This window comes from Panthera onca, chromosome B1 (genome assembly GCF_046562875.1).
Source record: "Panthera onca isolate mPanOnc1 chromosome B1, mPanOnc1 haplotype 2, whole genome shotgun sequence".
NCBI classification, from domain to species: domain Eukaryota; kingdom Metazoa; phylum Chordata; class Mammalia; order Carnivora; family Felidae; genus Panthera; species Panthera onca.
In genome coordinates this window covers 51,849,017-51,867,829 of record NC_138342.1, presented here as the reverse complement: position 1 = coordinate 51,867,829, position 18,813 = coordinate 51,849,017, and the positions used below count along the sequence as shown (strand labels likewise).

Genomic DNA, 18,813 nt, shown 5'->3' with positions numbered 1-18,813 from the left:
CATTTTCAAAGGGGCACATGCATCCTGATGCTTTAGAAGCATTATTAACAATAGCCAAATTATGGAAAGAGTCTAAATGTCCAACTACTGATGAATGGATAAAGAGATGTGGTCTATACACACACACACACACACACACACACACACACACACACACACACACACGCTGGAATATTAGCCATAAAAAAGAATGTAATTTTGCCATTTGCAATGACATGGATGGAGCTACAATGTATTATGCTAAGCAAAATAAGTCAGAGAAAAAGAAAATGCCATATGATTTCATTCATGTGGAATTTAGAAACAAAACAGATGAACATAGAGGAAAAGGAAAAAAAGAGGGAGGCAAACCCAAAGAGACTTTTAATTAGAGAAAAAACTGAGGATTGCTGGAGAGCAGGTTAGCAGGTGGATGGGTTAAATGGGTGATGGATGTGAAGGAAGGTACTTGTGATGAGCACTGGCTGTTATATGTAAGTGATGAATCACTAAATTCTCCTAAACCAATATCGTCCTATATGCTAAATAACTAGAATTTCAATGAAAACTTGAAACAAAAAATAAATAAAATAAAAAATAAACTGAAAAAAATGAGCATTTTCCATTGAAACCAGCCATAGGAAAAACTTGTCTGAGTATCTTTTGTCTCTGAATTTAGTCTTTATCATTTTGAGATAAAAACTTTTTCAGTTACCTAGTTAAGGGAAAATCATAATGATATAGGAAATGGCATTTAAAAATTAATAATGAAAATTTCAATGTAACCCAGAATGTATGATGGAAAATTTATAGAGTAAGTAGGTAGAATATGTAGACTCAAATCTCTCCAAAAATTTACTTTAATTCTAGACTAGAAGTGGAATGGAGAAAACTTGTTACTTTCTTAAAATATAAAACCAAATAATTCCAGATGATTATTCTCATTCACATAGGCTAGTTTTGATCACATTTCAAAATTAACCTTAAAAAAAGAGCCAGAGAAAGCTTTGCTTTAAACACAATTATGTATAAATATGGATGTAGCCTTAGCCTTATAGATATATAGTATAGATATAATTTTCAGAATCTCCAAATCTCTAAAACAAGGAACTTTATTGTATCACATAACTTTCTCTAAATTCATGACTGTATTTATGGAAAAAATATTTTTAATTCCAGTATAGTTAACAAGAAAATTTTAAGACATAAACTTTCTTATATATCTTGAGAAATCCTCGAAGCCTTAGCTTTATTCCCTTATTTTCTATACACATTTTATTGTATTTAGTACTCTCCTTCCTCTAACCATCTCTAATTTTTCAGCTGAGAATCTATGATCACTTGATGTGTCCTAAAGCATGCTGTGTGCCTTTTCCCCAGAGCTCTCACTTATGATAGTATACAGAATAAAATATCCTACTCCTTTTGCTGAACGCAGAAAACAAAAATTACTGCTAAAATTTTTGAATCAAACTGATTATTGCTACTGTGTCACGGTTTGCCCTTATATTAGATTTCAACCAAATTCAATTACACAGTGTGCTCCTTGCTGCCATGGAATGAATGGCAGGACAAAGATGAATGAACACAACTGATGCAATTGATTGATCCCAACATGCCTGCCGGTTGATTAATGTGTCTAGGAGCAAAATGAAAAATAGTATCCATCTGTAACTACTGGTCAATTTTTAAATTAACTGAAAATTTCATGAAATATCATGCATTGAATAGAATTTTTTAAAATATTTGAGAATGCTAAGCAAATGTATAGAACTATTTTTATTTAAATGGATACTTTATTTTTATTTTTTTTTTTTTTAATTTTTTTTTCAATGTTTTTTATTTATTTTTGGGACAGAGAGAGACAGAGCATGAAAGGGGGAGGGGCAGAGAGAGAGGGAGACACAGAATCGGAAACAGGCTCCAGGCTCTGAGCCATCAGCCCAGAGCCCGACGCGGGGCTCGAACTCACGGACCGCGAGATCGTGACCTGGCTGAAGTCGGAGGCTTAACCGACTGCGCCACCCAGGCGCCCCTTAAATGGATACTTTAAAGCAAGTAAATTTGTCCTAGAATTTCTAATATTTATAACATATGTTATAAAATAATAAAGTGTATGTAATGATAATGAGGATATAAACATAATTCTAAGGAGGAAGTGGCATTGTATATGAATTTGAAATGTTTTTATGTATACAAGTTGCTATTTTAATGGGTACTGCTGGTACTTAAAATGGCAAGCAGTGTTATGTTACATATGTGTATGTATATTTAATTATAAAGTCTTTATTAACATCATTATTATTTTATATAATTTGGACTTAAGTATAGCATGATTGCAATAAATCTAATTTGATATTTGAGGTACTTTAATATACATGATTATGGAATTCAGAATTTCTATGGTTTATGAGATCTATTACATGATAGACTAATAAGTGAATCTTTAAATTATATGTTAGAAATCTAATCCACTAAGGATAATTAAAAGCAGATATTGGGGGGGGGGGTGCCCTGTGTGGCTTCGTTGGTTAAGTGTCCGATTTCAGCTCACGTCATGATCTCATGGTTTGTGAATTTGAACCCTGTGCCTGGCTCTGTGCTGCCAGCTGCCAGCCTGGAGTCTACTTTGGATTTTGTGTCTCCCTCTCTCTGTCTCTCCCCACTCTCAAAAATAAATAAACATTAAAAAAATTTAAGAAACAGTTGATGGGTTTATTTATAAGTGAAAAGATGTTAAAGGCTAAGAGTTTAAACCTGGTATTCCAAGTCAACGTTGTTGTCAAAGAACTAGGTCCTTCAGTTATTAGCATACAACTTTATTCTCATGTTATTGGAGTCTCCTTTATCCCTTAGGCCTTACATTCACATTTCTGGCCAGAATAGATGAGAAAGACACAAACTGTCTTTATTGGGTGTTTTTCCTCTTTATTCTTTGGGAAGCTAAACCCTCCCCAGGTTCCTAGCTCAGCCCCTAAAGACTTCCACTTCTGGGGTAAAACAGTAGCAATGTATTTGGGCGTTTGTGATTAGTTATGATTATGTTGCATGGGCAGTCTTGTCTGTGAGAGGGTTGGGGATCTTTTAACGTTGACAATTAATTAACAAATGTATTTGATTGTTAATTTTACATGAGTTTAATCACACAATGTAATAACCTTGATATACTAAAAAAATTGTTGTGAAACCTCATTTCTATTCTAGTGCTTCTGTTACAAAAGAGACTACTGTATAAGTTATGGGTTCTGCAGCAAGCAAGCTTATAATTTATCCATATCTCTATTAGTGGAAGCAGCCCCCAAAGGCCTCTGCTTAAAGCTATTCTGCATTGTAATCAGATGGAACTTTGATAAAATTGACATTCTAGCTTCTTATTCAGAATTTATGTGACACATGACCATATCCAATTTGTAGATAAGATATTATAATAGAAAAAAGGAACTTCACGTGCAACAATTCAGCCTTTGGCTTCACATATATGCATAGTATGCATTGGAATTCTAATATCTTTGAGAAATATTTTCTACACATGAATCTGATTCCTTTTTTTTTTTTTTTTTGGTCTTAATAAAGTTAGCTTCATCATCATTTAAAGCAAGTGTTAGGATCATTATGTCTTAGTTCTTCATAATGTCTTAGTTCTTAAGAATACCTCTATGGAAGAGAAAATACTAACAATAAGCTCCTTATTAACCCACTAATAAATGAAAATTGATTCTAGAAAAATGCTCTGTTCTTCAGTAAAGTATGTCTTACTGTAAAGGACTTGACAAATACAGGCCTTGACCAGTTAATTTCAAGATAGTAAAGTTGCAATTCCTGTAAATAGTTAAGAAAATACTAATATATTTTTTCCATTCATCACTTGATTTTTGCTTTTGCTTTGTCTCCCTTCCTTCCTCCTCTTTCTATCTTTTCTTTCTTCTTTTCCTTTTTTTTTTATTTTGGTAGTCTAAAGTTGAAAGAAAATTGTTTTCTGAAGTAAATTTTATTTTTTTCTTGGCCATTTTTAGATTACACGTTCTGTGTGATTTAATTTGAATACACTGAATTGTGGTCTGATTAAAATATGTGTAACTTGGTATCATTTTTAAGTCACCATTTTATTCATATTCGATGTGAATCTTGAAATTTTTATAATTACTGGGTTGAACTAGGATGTATTTATGTTTTTATCAAATGAATAACGAATAAGAAAAATTTTAACATTACAGGTAAATATTTCTATTTTTATGTAGGTTTTTGGATTTGCATGGTTATGATCCAATTGGAAAACAAATGTTTTAAGAAAATATTCATCATTATTTTATTATTAATTTTTTTTCAGTTCACAGTTTAATTGGATAAAATTTCTTATTTAGTGTTAGTGCAGTTAAATACCTTCTTGAATTAAGGCCATAAGGTCTGAGGAATATTTAACCAACATTCTTGTATTTTTTTATTGGGTGGGAGAGAAGGTGGAGAGGGAGAGAGACAGAACTGCCCAGTATATGACTTCCACTTTTCTTTTTCATTTTTAAAAATAGAATAGTTTAAGAGATAAGAGCTTTCACTATTGGGTTAATCTGTCTTGGAAATTAGGCAAGCCAAAAAATAAATAAATTAACACATGGAATTTTCTGGGACTTTCTCTGCTTAAAGTTGTCATTTTGAATGTGTAATCATATCATCCATGAGAAAGTGAATACCATGGCCTAAATTTTGTTTTCAAAGCGCCAAATAAGTAGTGGAATGCTAAAGTTAATTTTTATTTTTTTAAATAAGCAAGCTATACTAAAACAGAATTTATATCCTGTGAAAAATATTTAATTTTTAATATAAATGAAAACAAATTGTTGTCTAACACCGATAAAGCATTTTTGATATTCTTTCTTCAAAAAACATGTTTTCCAGGGGTACTTACACATCTTTGTCATGAACTCTTTATTCTTGGGAAGTCTATGGACCATCTTCTTAGAATAATATTTTTAAATATCTAAAATAGATGTAATTACAAACATTGTATTGAAATAGTCATCTATTTCTCTGTCTACTGACCTATTGATCACTTGGTCTGTCTGTCTATCATTCTCCATTAAAATAGTAAATAAAATGATCTAGTGACTTATTAATAATTACCATCATTGCAAAGCAGGGACATTAAATCATATTTCAAAATTTCTTGAAATAAACCCCATACTTTGCTATGAAACTATCTTGGGTGTTTAGTGGTAACAAAATCACAGATACTGCTAATACTAATATCATTTCTTACCTATATGTATAGCTAAATAAAATACTAAATTTCACTTAGACATTAGTGAAAATAAAGTGTAATTTTTTGTTTGTTTTTCATCCAAGATCATGGGCTCACTCTCTATGGAATTTTTTTTCCCCATTCAAGATAAATGTTTTTATTGAAGATACTTTTTTTTTTTTTTTTTTTTGCAACAAGCATTCTTTCTTTCTGTTATATTGTTTTCAATTTCTAGCATTTCTTTTGGATTCTTTTATTAGAATTTTCATCTCTCTCTATACATAACTATCTGTTTTTCCAAATTGTGTACTTTTTACATTAGAATTCTTAGCATATTAATCATTGTTGTTTTAAATTCCTGGTCTGATATTTTACTTACGAGTTTTTTTTTTTTTTTTTTTTTACTGGTGTCTTGTGGATCCTGTTTTAAGAATCAGTAATTATACTGAGTGCCTGATTTTTCACTGTGATAGATGTCTCTGCTATTCTGATGGATAATTCCTATTCTAGAGGAATTCATCATCTAGCAGGAAAACAAAACAAAACAAACAAAAAACAAAAGGATGGCAATGAAAAAATTCTGATCAATGGGATAAATGCATTAGTGGATGCATGTGTTAACAAGTACTTTGTAAAACAGTATGGTGGTTCCTCAGAAAATTAAAAAATAGAATTATCCTATGACCAAACAATTGCATTACTAGATATTTACCCAAAGGACACAGAAATAGTGGTTTGAAGGGATGCATGTATGCCAATGTTTATAGCATCACTATCAACAATAGCCGTATTATTGGTAGAGCCCAAATTTCCATCAACCAATGAATGGATAAAGAAGGTGAGGTGTGTGTGTGTGTGTGTGTGTGTGTGTGTGTGTGTGTGTGTGTGATGGAATATTACTCTGTCATCAAAAAGGATGAAATCTTGCCATTTGCAAGTGGATGTAGCTAGAGTGTATTATGCTAAGTGAAATAAGTCAGAGAAAGACAAATGCCATATGATTTCACTCATATGTGGTATCTAAGAAACAAAACAAATGAAGATAGAGGAAGGGGAAAAAAAGAAAAAGAGATAGGGAGGCAAGCCATAAGAGACTCTTAACCATAGAGAACAAACTAAGGGTTGTTGGAGGGGAAGTGGGCAAGGATGGGCTAAATGGGTGATGGGCATTAAGGAAGGCACTTGTTGGGATGTAAATAATGAATCACTAAATTCTATACCTGAAACAAATATTACCCTATATGTTAACTAGAATTTAAATAAACACTTGAAATGTCAACAACAAGAAAACAAATAAAGAAGTACTTTGGGAACATACATAAAAGAGTTAACTTTCTAAAAGGTGATACTATAGGAAACACAAAACATGATGATATTTCTAGATGATAATCTCAGAAATATGCAGCCCATGATACCAAGTGTTGAAAGGGACACAACACACATCCAGATCTAGGCAATAATGAAGTTTAAAGATACAGAGGCATGACAATAGTATGTTGCATGTTTTATTGTTATTGTTACTGTGTTGTATTTTTCCTACATCATACATATGAATCTACTGTTAGACCTTTTTTTTGATCTGCAAGTAAGAAAATGGATTAGCTTATGATATTTAATATGTTATATATTTAAATATTCAGCTCTGCTATATTCAGACAATTTCAGAAAGAGTATTTTTTTTTCTTTTATCATTATAAAGAATTCCACTTTCAGCTATGGTAGACTAGATTGTATGAAACAAATGTTCTTCAAGGTTACCAAAGCCTTGGACTATTGATCAAGATCCCAGAGAGTTAGAAACTCAGAGAGATTAAACACATTTTTGGCATTAATTGTCCTCTTGAGTAAATGGCGAACCCAAAAAACTACAGCTGAATTGTAGGAGTATGAGAAGAAAGCCATTAATGAGAACCTTATAAGTTAAGTTGAACTATCCTGAGTTATGTAGGGCAGCAGTGAAATTGGAGTTTAGAACTGTCAATTAAGAGGGGCCTGGTTAAACATACCATGTCTCTTCTTTGGGGCCCTTCTAAAACTTACATAGCAGTAAGCATGAATGAGAAATAGACATGACCTTATCTACAGCAAAACTAAGCCCTAATGAGAGCTGGTTTAAGATGGTTTAAACTAACTAGTTTAAGATGATCAACCATAATTAAACTTGCTTCCAAAGGCAATATTAACTTCTTTCTGGAAGATAACCTCAGCAGAACCATAAATTGTTCCTCAGTTTTTTCTTTGGAAACAAAAATAACCCAGCATTCAATAAGAAATAATGAGATTTTCAGAAAGATAAAACAGTAGCAATTCAAATAAGACAGTAGAATGAAATACAGAAGTGATTGATGAATAAGATTTATGCTTTAAAATAAATGATTATTATAAGAATTTAAATAGTAATAGAAGGGTTCATAAGGAGTCTGCAAAGAATACAGGATAATAGATACGAAAAATATTTAAAGGAATAATTGTGAAAATTTTCCAAAATTTGAAAAATTGAAAAAAATTGAAAAATTGGAAAAAAATTTCCAAAATTGAAAAAAGGCTTTATATTCAGCTTTTGGAAGTTTTACAAAGTGCCGCAAATTTAAAAAGAAATACATCTGGCGTATTATATGAAAACTGATGATATAAAATAAACAAAATTTTAAAAGTAGCTAGAAAGCAAAGAACAATGTAAGAATGGTAGTTTACTTACCAGTAAAAATAAAATAAGGCATAAATAATGGAAAGCTATCAAATTATGTCATCAACATGCTGAAAAAAAGAATAATGCCAACATGGGACTCTAAACCCAGCAAAATTTTTCTTTAAATAAGAGAGAAAATAAATACAATTTTAGAAAAACCAACTAAGGACATGTGTCACTAGTGTAACATTACAATGGAAAACATAAAAAACAATTTTTTAGGTCAGAGGAAAATTATTCCATATTGATGCAAGAAGAAATGAATAGAAATACAAAGGTTAAATATATGTATTAAATTAATATAGTCTACACTGATAGCCATACTATCTTGAGAAATTTAAATATACATAGGAATAAGACAAAGCACCATTATCAGAAAAGAGAGAGAAATAAATAAGAGGTAACCTTTCAATTTCTCACATTGACCAGTAGGTGGTAAAATAATAATTTTAGTTACAATATGACAAGAATGTATGTAGAAATCTCTAGGGTGATCATTATAATAATAATAAAATAGTATAGGATTAGCTAGTTGATATATATATATAATATATATATATATAATATATATATATATAATATATAATATATATATATATAAAATATTACAAACATTAATTTAATAGCTGACCAAAAAGGAGAGGCAAATGAATAAATAAAACAACTAGAACATAGATGGCAAAATGACTTATAAATCCAAATGCATCAACAATTACATTGTATTGTAAGAAACAAAAACAAATATTTCCATTAAGAAATCAATGGTTGAGACTGACAAGAGTCAGTAAAAAAAAAAAAAATGCACATTACCTTAAAAGAAGGTACAAATTAAAAATAATGACACAAAGTATCATTACAAAGTAAGTAAAAGGACAAAGTATATAGCATATATACAATAGCTAAAGAGATCTGCTATAACTTTTTTCCCACAAGGGAACAGTAGATTTTAAAGCAAGAAACATTATGAAAGATAAAAAGGGATGTTTCATAATGATAAAAGAATCACTCTATGTAGAAGACTTAACAATTCTAAGTTTATTTTCAGCTAATAACAGTCTAATATGTATATGCATATATACATATATGTATATATGATTTTTATTTTTATTTATTTTTATTTTTTATTTGAGAGAGAGAGAGTGAATGCAAGCAGCGGAGAGGGGCAGAGGGAGAGAGAGAATCTTAAGCAGGCTCTACACACAGTGTGGAGCCCGACGTGGGACTGGGTCCCACTACCCTGGGATCATGACCTGAATGGAAATGAGAAGTTGGACCCTAAACTGGCTGAGCCACCCATGCGCCCCTCCAGCATATATAATTTCAGTATTTTCCACTGAAATGGGAAATAAGAAAAGCATTTCCATTATCACTGCATCAGTATAACACTGGGTTGAAGTACATTGACAATAAAAGAAGATAAAAGGAAATTAAAAGTTTAAGAAATAGAAATAAACTATTTTTGTTTATAAATGGTGTAATTTTCTATCTAGATAATCCAATAGTGTAACATTGTACATTTAGTACATTAGTGTACATTTATAATGTACAGGTTCAATATGAAAATAAATTTACTGATACCCAATAACTATAAGCAATTACAACATAGTTTTAGGAAAAGTGTCACTTACAATAGCTTTGAAAACAAAAAAGTATATAAGTAACATAATATATGCAAGATTTCGAGACAGAAAATTATAGACTTATTAATCAAATTGAAGAAAATTTAAAGGAAGGCATCAAGTGCATTGCTTAGAAGACTAACTATTATACATTTTTAAATGTTGATTCTGTGCAATATTGTAAAATATGTCAATTCTGCCTAAATATCATTCCTTGATTCAATATAGTACTGTTATAAATTGATGGTTTTGTGTAAACTGAAAAGTTGATTTTAAATTCATACGGAATTGAAAATATCCAAGTTTATCCAAGGTAATCTTTCATTCTTTAAAGTTAACTTAAAAATTGTGTTATAACTTATAGGCAACATGTATCCAAATTTTAGATGTACAGCTTGTTGAAGTTTTACATATGTATAACCTAAGGTAAATAACTTTTCAGCATCACAGATTTCCTCAAGCCTCCTCTCAGCAGTTACTTCCACTGTAATCTGTATTTTGTCCAAAATCACCATAGATTAATTTTGCATTCTACTTGAACTTCATATAAACAGAAATAGTAGGTGTCCTTTTGCATCCGACTTCTTTCACTCATCATTATGCCTTAGATTCATCCATGTTTCTTCATCATAAGGCAGTTTATTTTTTCTGTCATTGTGAATGGTTGGTAATACTTCAAAGGCCAATTTTGACATAAAAATATAGTTTGCAGTTATTTATGTTGTCCTAACTTGCGGAAAATGAATTTTAATATTGTATTATTGAATGTTTCATTAATATGTCTTTACAATTTTTTTACTTTAAAATTTCTCTTTGTCAGGCAATCTATTAGTTTTGGTAATTGAATGGGTATGGAGCAAAAGTCTCAGTTTCTTCTTTCCTGCAGCTTAGAATTTCACTGATTAAAAAACCACACTATGTGTGTAGGGGCACCTTGGTGGCTCAAGACTTCGTTAAGTGTCAGACTCTTGGCTTCGGCTCAGGTCATGATCTCGCGGTTCGTGGCAGCTCTGCCAGCACACAGCCTACTTGGGATTTTTGTCTCCCACTCTCTTTGCCCTTCCCTGACTTGCCCTCCCCCTCGAAAAATAAATAACTAAACAGAAAAACTAAAACACTATTGTACATGTAAATGCCAACGGGGACATTTATTCCATCAAATGTTTGTGATGTACAAAAGGGAGAAAACGATACCCAAACTGAGTTCTAAGTGCGTATGTATGCAGGATGAGGGTGGTGGTTGCCTAGGAAATCTTCCCTTAGTAAATGATGTTTGTCTGTCAAGTGGAAAGAGACAAGGTCATAGAATCTCAGAGAGAAGCAATAGCATGCACAAAGGCCCAGTTGCAAATAATTGTCTTACATTCTGCTTTTATTTTTAATGTTCTTTTTATTTTGTTTTTCAATTTTTTTTTTTTTTTGAGAGAGTGTGTGTGTACAAGTGGGGGAGGGGCAGGCAAAGACTTAAGCAGGCTACACACTCAGTTCAGAGGCAAAGCTGGATGTGGGGCTCGATCTCATGACTGAGATCATGTCCTGAGCCAAACTCAGGAGTCGGATGCTTAACTGACTGATCCATCCAGGTGCCCATTACTGTTCTTTTTAAATTTTACTTTTATAATGTGAAAGAAGTCGATAGTTCCATACTTCTATTCTCATCTGGAGGAACATCTACTAGATTTACCCCACTGACCTCATGTCCTACCCTCTCACGCCTTTCTCCCTAGTGGCACAGGAATGAATTATACGAGTGGATTTGTGGTAAGGAATTAGGTAGCTATATCACAATACCTCATCAGTCTTCCTTTAGGTTGTTTGCCTTTGGTGGGTTTGTGGCCATATTTGAAGGGGCTTGCTTGCTCCTGTAGAATCGATCAGCAGTGTTGTAGTTTTGTATGTTTCAGAGTGGGTAAATCTATGTCTGCTTTAAAAATAAGGTAACTAAATATATGAAAGGATGAAGACAATTTTTGTAATCAGGTTTATCAGAAAATAAAGTCCACATTTTGACCTGCCTCTTACTGATTTTCGTCTATATCCAAATTAGTTCTAAAATTATTTTTCAAGGTTAGATCTTTTTATTTGCCCAAACCTCAACATATAAGCTAACTAAGCTATTAAGTAGATGACTGTTATATTTGCATATATTTATGCTAATCTAAACATATTTTCAATGTAAAGTACAGATAACATTATTTGACAACATATATATCATTCATTATTTCAGGTCTGAATAAAGAATTTCATATCTCTTTGTTTCATTATCATTAAAAGAAGACATAATTGAAAGGTAATTATTTTTAGAACTAATTCTCTTACCTTAAAACTCCCTTTATTCAATAACACCGAATTCCTCTGAATCTCAAAGTAGTACAGTTAACTTTGAGGACATCCTGTAATCTTCTTTCTATTTTCAGTCACTGACCAATGCTGTGAATGTATTCTTGTCAATATCCCTTGTGTGGTAATATATGCTTTCAAGACTGATCATGGGGGAGCACATCTCTGAGATCTTTATTGATTCAGAGTTGATATACTGTTCCCTTGCATTCCCACTCTAACACGAAAATGCTTCTAATTTATTGAGTCACAATATTTGTATACTTACAGTATCTATCAAAATGACAGCTCGTAAATATCAAATTAATGAATAAATTAATGTATAGTTGGGTTTTATTATCTTTTACAGCATATTATATTGAAGAGGATGTTTTAGGAAAAGGAATGCAGTGCTGCCATAGCTGAATTTTGTGACACTGTAGGATCAAATATAAATACATATATCTATGAAGATGTATGTGAAGTCTAGAAAATGATTAACATTTCCTAGACTACATTTCCTGGGGCTTCACAAAGGAAAGCCATAAACTGAATATCCGGTTCCATTACACACTGCTTCTTTAAACACGAAGCAGTTGATTTATTTAACAACTTGGACTACAATGTGAACTTTTGTACCTTTGAGCTTTCTCCTCAGTATTTCTCACGTATCTAAACACTTCTTCCAACTCACAAAGCATTTCCTGTTTTAAGAGCTCGCAAACAAATCCCACTTGTTCTGTTAGACCTTCCCAATACATCTCCACCAGTGTTTATATCTCATGTCATTTAAAGGTTACATAAAAAAAGATCGTTACAGGGGCGCCTGGGTGGCGCAGTCGGTTAAGCGTCCGACTTCAGCCAGGTCACGATCTCGCGGTCCGTGAGTTCGAGCCCGGGCTCTGGGCTGATGGCTCGGAGCCTGGAGCCTGTTTCCGATTCTGTGTCTCCCTCTCTCTCTGCCCCTTCCCCGTTCATGCTCTGTCTCTCTCTGTCCCAAAAATAAATAAAAAACGTTGAAAAAAAATTTAAAAAAAAAAAAAAGATCGTTACAAATTATTAATGATAAACTCTATCTACATTGTCCTGTGATATTTCTTCCACCTTTTCCTAGAATCCTATATTTCTTAAAGATAACATTGGTGTATATCTTGACTACATAATTAGAGAGAAATGTCTTTGAGGGCATGCCTGTTTTATATCCGTTGATTTCTCTATCTCAGAAAATATTCCATATATATTTGTTCCTTATTTTTTATTAAAGGCTTACAGAAAAAAAAATTGTACTTGTAAGTATTAAGCATATGACTAGTATGGCAATTTCCTCTCATGTCAATATAGATTATTTTAATTACTATAAAATGTGACTTGCAACTTCATTTTTGGTGATTCTTCATGAATTATTGCCTATCAATTTGAGTAAAGGGGCATATCATTTTCCTGATTATCAGTATTCTATTCATTAAGACACCGTAATGTGAACACAGTATAACACTTTGAAATGCCACTAAACTAAGCCAATTATTTTATATTATTTTAAGTAGGAGTGGCATAACTTGGTAGCTCAACTGCTTTATAAACCATCACAGTTAAATGGTGATGTACATCACATCCTTTGTATCTACATAGAAAACTGCACATATCACATACTGCTTACCGAGCTTTGCTGATATATGACTTAACAAATATACATATGCTGCCTGTGGTAAACTGTTGCCCTCAAGTTAGTGAGCGGCAAGAGCTTTTTATTTTAGTTTTAACATGATCTGTGTGTCTGTTTTTGTCGTCTATGGGCAATGATTAGTTATTGTATTTTATATTTCATAGTTCTTTTCTTACTCTTATATTTCTTGAGTTTTATTAAAGTCAAGTTACCTGATATATGACAAAGGTTTCCCCACATAGCTGTGACATTCGGTGTTTTCTATATCTGGAAATATGACACAATTAAAGGTGTATTTGGAGGACTTATAAATGCTCTATAGTAATAAAATATACGATTAAATTGTGACAAAATTAATTTAACGAAATGAACAATATTTACTTCTGAAGCTTTCCTGTTGAACATTTTAGAGAACATCACTCCACTACACACTCATTTTTATAATTTAAAATGCCAAGATTTCAAGTGATTTTTTTAAGCTCATGCTTTTTTTTTTTTGTCTCTGTAAGGAAAACTCGCCAACTAACGAAACTCTACTCCCCTAAATAACAGCAAAAAAAAAAAAAAAGCAAACCTATGAAAACAAAACAAAACAAGATACCAAACAACCAGACCATTGAGATTTTAAAATAAAGGTTAGCTTAATCAACAATTTTTTTCAAAAAATTAATATTGCACAATTCTTTTATCACCATGATGAAAGACAGGCTTTTGAATATTATGTCTCTTCAGTCGTCATGTTCATAATCAGAGAGTTAACTGCTGCAGAAGAGTAGCTAAGTGTTAACAGTGGATGTGGAGGATTCCACAGGTGGAATTAACAGAATCCCAGTTTTAAACTTAAAACAGCTGGTCAAGTGAATACATTTGAATGGACATTTAAAATGATATGAAGAGTTAAACATGGAGTTGCAAATGACAGGAGAAATGTGTGTTGTGCTCTTAATCTCTTCCTTCCAAAGACTATCTACCTTGCATTCTTCATTATTACCCTTCGCTTTAGCTAGACACCTCCACTAGCAATCCCCAGCTAGCTCACATTGGACATTAAATATTTATTAACAGGTGGCATATACAATATATACATCAGTGTGTCTCATTTCTAAGTAACTGAATATAAAACTTTTTGCATATTTCAACTGTGATCATTTGTTATTTTTCGTAGATTTACATTTTTTCTTTCTCTTTCTCCTTCCCTTATTTTCTTAATTTATCTTTCCTTTTTTACTTCCTGTCTACCCATGAAAATCTGTATTAGGCAATAATTTTCAGAGACTATCATTCTCAATAATCTCTTTTATTTTCCCAAATCATCAAAATGCTTCCAAATATTTCAGTATGAATATTCTTGAATAATTTCTCTTGCAGATTATATACCATTTTAAAGAAATAGGAAATGTAAAAAAGTAAGAAAATTGTATATTGTTTCAGAGATGTAGCTCCAGAATGTGCTACAGTACTTAACACATTTTATGATTTTAGATGACTGCAAAATATCACTTCTGTTACTTTACTGTAACACTTCAACTAGTTTTCTAACTACATTCATTCAGTGTTTTAATCCTTATTATTCCTGTATTTTCTCAGCACAGGGTTATATCATCACAGTTGCACTTGAATTCAGGACTTCACTTTTAACTACTTAACATGTTAAACCTTCAATATATAAGAATTTCTGATCTTGAATATTTGTATATTTCCTCAAAATAGGTTATTCATCTCTCAATCCTTCCTCTTTTTCTTTCTTCTCTCTTTTCTTTCTGTTTTTTCCCTCTCTTTTTCTTGTTCTCTTAGGCTTTCAGTGGGAGTGGTATAATGAAGACAGAGAAATGTGACAGAGGTGAATAAAAGAGCACCCTGGAGAAAAAGAAGAATCTAAGCTGTCAAGGAGGAGGGGAAGCCATGGCCTACACACACAACAAATTGACGATTCCGCCACTTTCATTACCTTTTATTGCACTCACCTTCCATTATCCTCTTTCTTCTTACTATTATAGACTTATTTTCTCCACCATAAGACACTTCAGCTTTGGATCAAGTAAAATATGGCCTTCAGTTCTTATAAACACTATCCTTAGTATAACTACAAATAAGCATAAATCAGTAGTAAGTAAATGTATAACTAAATAAATTCACAAATAGACAACCAAATGGAAAATGTATATGTATAAAGATATAGATGATATACATATATAGATGTCACATTATGAATTGATATATTCTTACTTCTTTTGAGTTCTCCTCAGTAGTCAGTGACGACCTTGCCTCCCTTTAACTTCTTCTAAAGATCCTCATCTGCTAATCCAATTTTTTAAATTAATTTTACAATCCTAACATCATGAGCATATTCTCAGCTTGTTCTGTTTTAATTTTCCAAGGGAAATTTGATAATTTACAGAAGATCAATAACGATAAGCAAAACTTGCATTAGTTCCTTTTCTTGACATACAATTCCATTTTAATTTTCAACTACCCAATTCCACCATCATATAATTTTTGTTTGTTTTGTTTTTGTTTTGCTTTGTTTTTGTTTTTGTATTCACACATATGTACCTTAATTGTGTCTAGCTTGTGATTTCTCTTCTTTCCTCATGTTCTAGGCTTTCGGAATCACTCCTCTTCCATTAACTTCAGCCTCATCTTTATATTTCTTTGATTTAATATAAAAATAGAACATCTCAAATAACAATGGTAAAATTTTCCTCTTCATTCATCTCTTATATGGTCTTTCTTCACTGATAATATTCTTAAATAGGAGTCTATATTTCCTTTGTAATTTCCTACTTAGTAATCAAACTCATACAGTGTTATTTGTGAAATAGCACTGCACGATGCTGTGATTAAGATGGACAATTATTTTTTAAAAAGATAGCCAATTATTTTTGCATTGTTAATTCCACTGAAAATGTTCTGCATGTCTATTGATTTCTCAGGATCACTGGATATTGTACTCACCGATTCTTTAATATCTTCTACTTTATTGATGTAACCACTCCATCTTTTTACATTTTTTTTCTCTATCATGGCTTATCACATATCCTTTGTGAACCCATCTTCTTCCAATAGTTTATTGACTGTCAGTATACTCTTTGCTTTCTGCTCTGTGGTGATACACTCAACCCCTGTCTTCTCTCTCACTTATGACTTGATGAATCTCAATCAAGACCTCTTAATTGATCTAAAAATACATAATCAGGATCCAATAAACCTCATAAACCTTTTAAATACTAGGACGTAAAGACCCAAAGATGGGAAAAACAGATGTCCATGAAATACACAGAAAAATATGAAAATAATCAGCCATGTACAAATTGTGACTGGGGTTACAAGAAGAAAGATATGTGGTAACAGGAAATTTTACAGTTGGAGAATTTGATCTAGTCAAGTATGTATGGAAAGTCTTTTCTAATGAAGTGAAATAACTTAAATCTTATGTATTAGTAGCCTCAAATTTGGCAAAAGAAGAGATTTCCACACAGAACAGAACAACATGTGCAAGGACTCTATGATAGGAAAGAACATGGTGCCCTATAGGAATTATATGGGTAATATAGTTGCGATGATGAGACCAAAGATGTGTGTTTGTTGCAAGGTACAGACGGGCAGAGATAGGTACCAAAATATAAAGGCATATTAAGGTTTTTAAAAATTATTCTTTGTTAACAGGGCAGTAGAAAATAGTTTAAAATATTAGTTATAGTAGTTATTTGGATATTTAAATTAATGAATTTGCCTCTGATTGATGGGACAGAATGACAATAAATCATATATAGAGGCTATCACTGTAAATTGGTATGAAGAATATAGATTTATATTGGGATAAGAAAATATTCAGGGATCCAGAGAAACCTGAATTGTTTTAGATATAATCAGAAGTTTCTATTGAGAGCATCTGGTGACCAATTAGGTATGAAGAGTGAGGGTAAGTTAAAGATGTCATCAAATTGTTACCATCACATAACTGGATTGTTGATTATGTTGCGAAGATACTGGAAAGAAAATTTAAGTCTATTTTTGTGGGAAGAGTACACTTGATGTTTGATATGTTTTTGAGATTTCAAAGGAGAGAAGCCAGGTAGGCATTTGGATATATATGTCTGATATAGAAGTAATATAACTGGGAAATATTTATAAATTAGTGAAATACTTGTGTATACCCAGCAATTAAACATGTGGGCATAAATATGATTGCTTAGGCAAATATATTTCTCACAATATATTGAGAAGAAAGACGAAGACAGAGTCCTTAGGAATCCAATCAGTGTTGGGGAAGAAGACATTAATTCTGTAAAAGAAACATGGAAGTAACAATCTAAGAGGAAGAGAAAATGGGCCAGAAAAGCTTAAAAATGTGTATCCAAAGTGATGCTGCAACCATAGTGTAAAATGCTTTTCAAAAGATAAAAATTGGTAAATAGATATCTTGTTTAGTATTGTCCTTAGAAGGAACTGTTTCATTGGTGGTGATAAAAATAACACAAGTATAATACCTAATATGTGCAGGTGCTGTTCTAAGCACATTAAATATATTAACTTATTTATTGGAATGAGAAATAAGGTACATGCTTTTTTTTTTTCAATACTCACTACATAGATGAGACAATTATGGCATAGAAACTCTAAGTATGAGATGGCTAAAAACTCAAGTGGCTAGTAAATAGTTGTAATTTGGATATGAGAAGTCTATTTAATGAGTCCTTGATCATTTTTTTTGATAATAAGGGTAAGATAGTTTGGAGTAAAGTGTGATGGTATAGGAGGAAAGTAAATAGAAAGCAGATACAGATAATTCTTCAGGAGCAAAGTGAGCTACATATTTGAGTAAATGTAGATGAATATTGACTATATTGGGGTAACAATGTCTGGTGAATTTAACATACAGAAATAATTAAAATATACATAATAAACATAAATCTTTTTTAATGTTATTATTTTTAATTTTTTAAATATTTGTTTATTTTTGAGAGACAGAGAGACAGAGCCTGAGTGGGAGAGGAGCAGACAGAAAGGGAGACAGAATCAAGCAGGCTCCAGGTTCTGGGCTGTCAGCACAGACCCTGATGCAGGGCTTGAACTCATGAACCGTGAGATCATGACCTGAGCCAAAGTCAGATGCTTAACTGACTGAGCCACCCAGATGCCCCTAATGTTTATTTGTTTTTGAGAGAGAGAGAGAGAAAGAGAGAGGGAGAGAGGGAGAGGGAGAGAAAGAGAGAGAGAGAGAGAGAGGGAGTGCGCGCATGAGCAGAGGAGGGGCAGAGAGAGAGGGAGACACAGAATCTGAAGCAGGCTCCAGGGTCTGAGCTGA

The 18,813-nt window shown here is 32.2% G+C and overlaps 1 long non-coding RNA gene across 1 annotated transcript in view; it reads left to right on the top strand.

Moving 5' to 3' along the window:
* LOC144616180 (uncharacterized) overlaps window positions 1–15,616 on the top strand; it is a 73,308-nt gene extending 57,692 nt beyond the window's left edge. The window contains exons 2-3 of the long non-coding RNA XR_013555272.2: window positions 11,751–11,813; window positions 15,300–15,616. This is a non-coding gene — a long non-coding RNA (uncharacterized LOC144616180). The remainder of the gene's footprint in view (window positions 1–11,750; window positions 11,814–15,299) is intronic.
* Window positions 15,617–18,813: the final 3,197 nt, after the last annotated feature.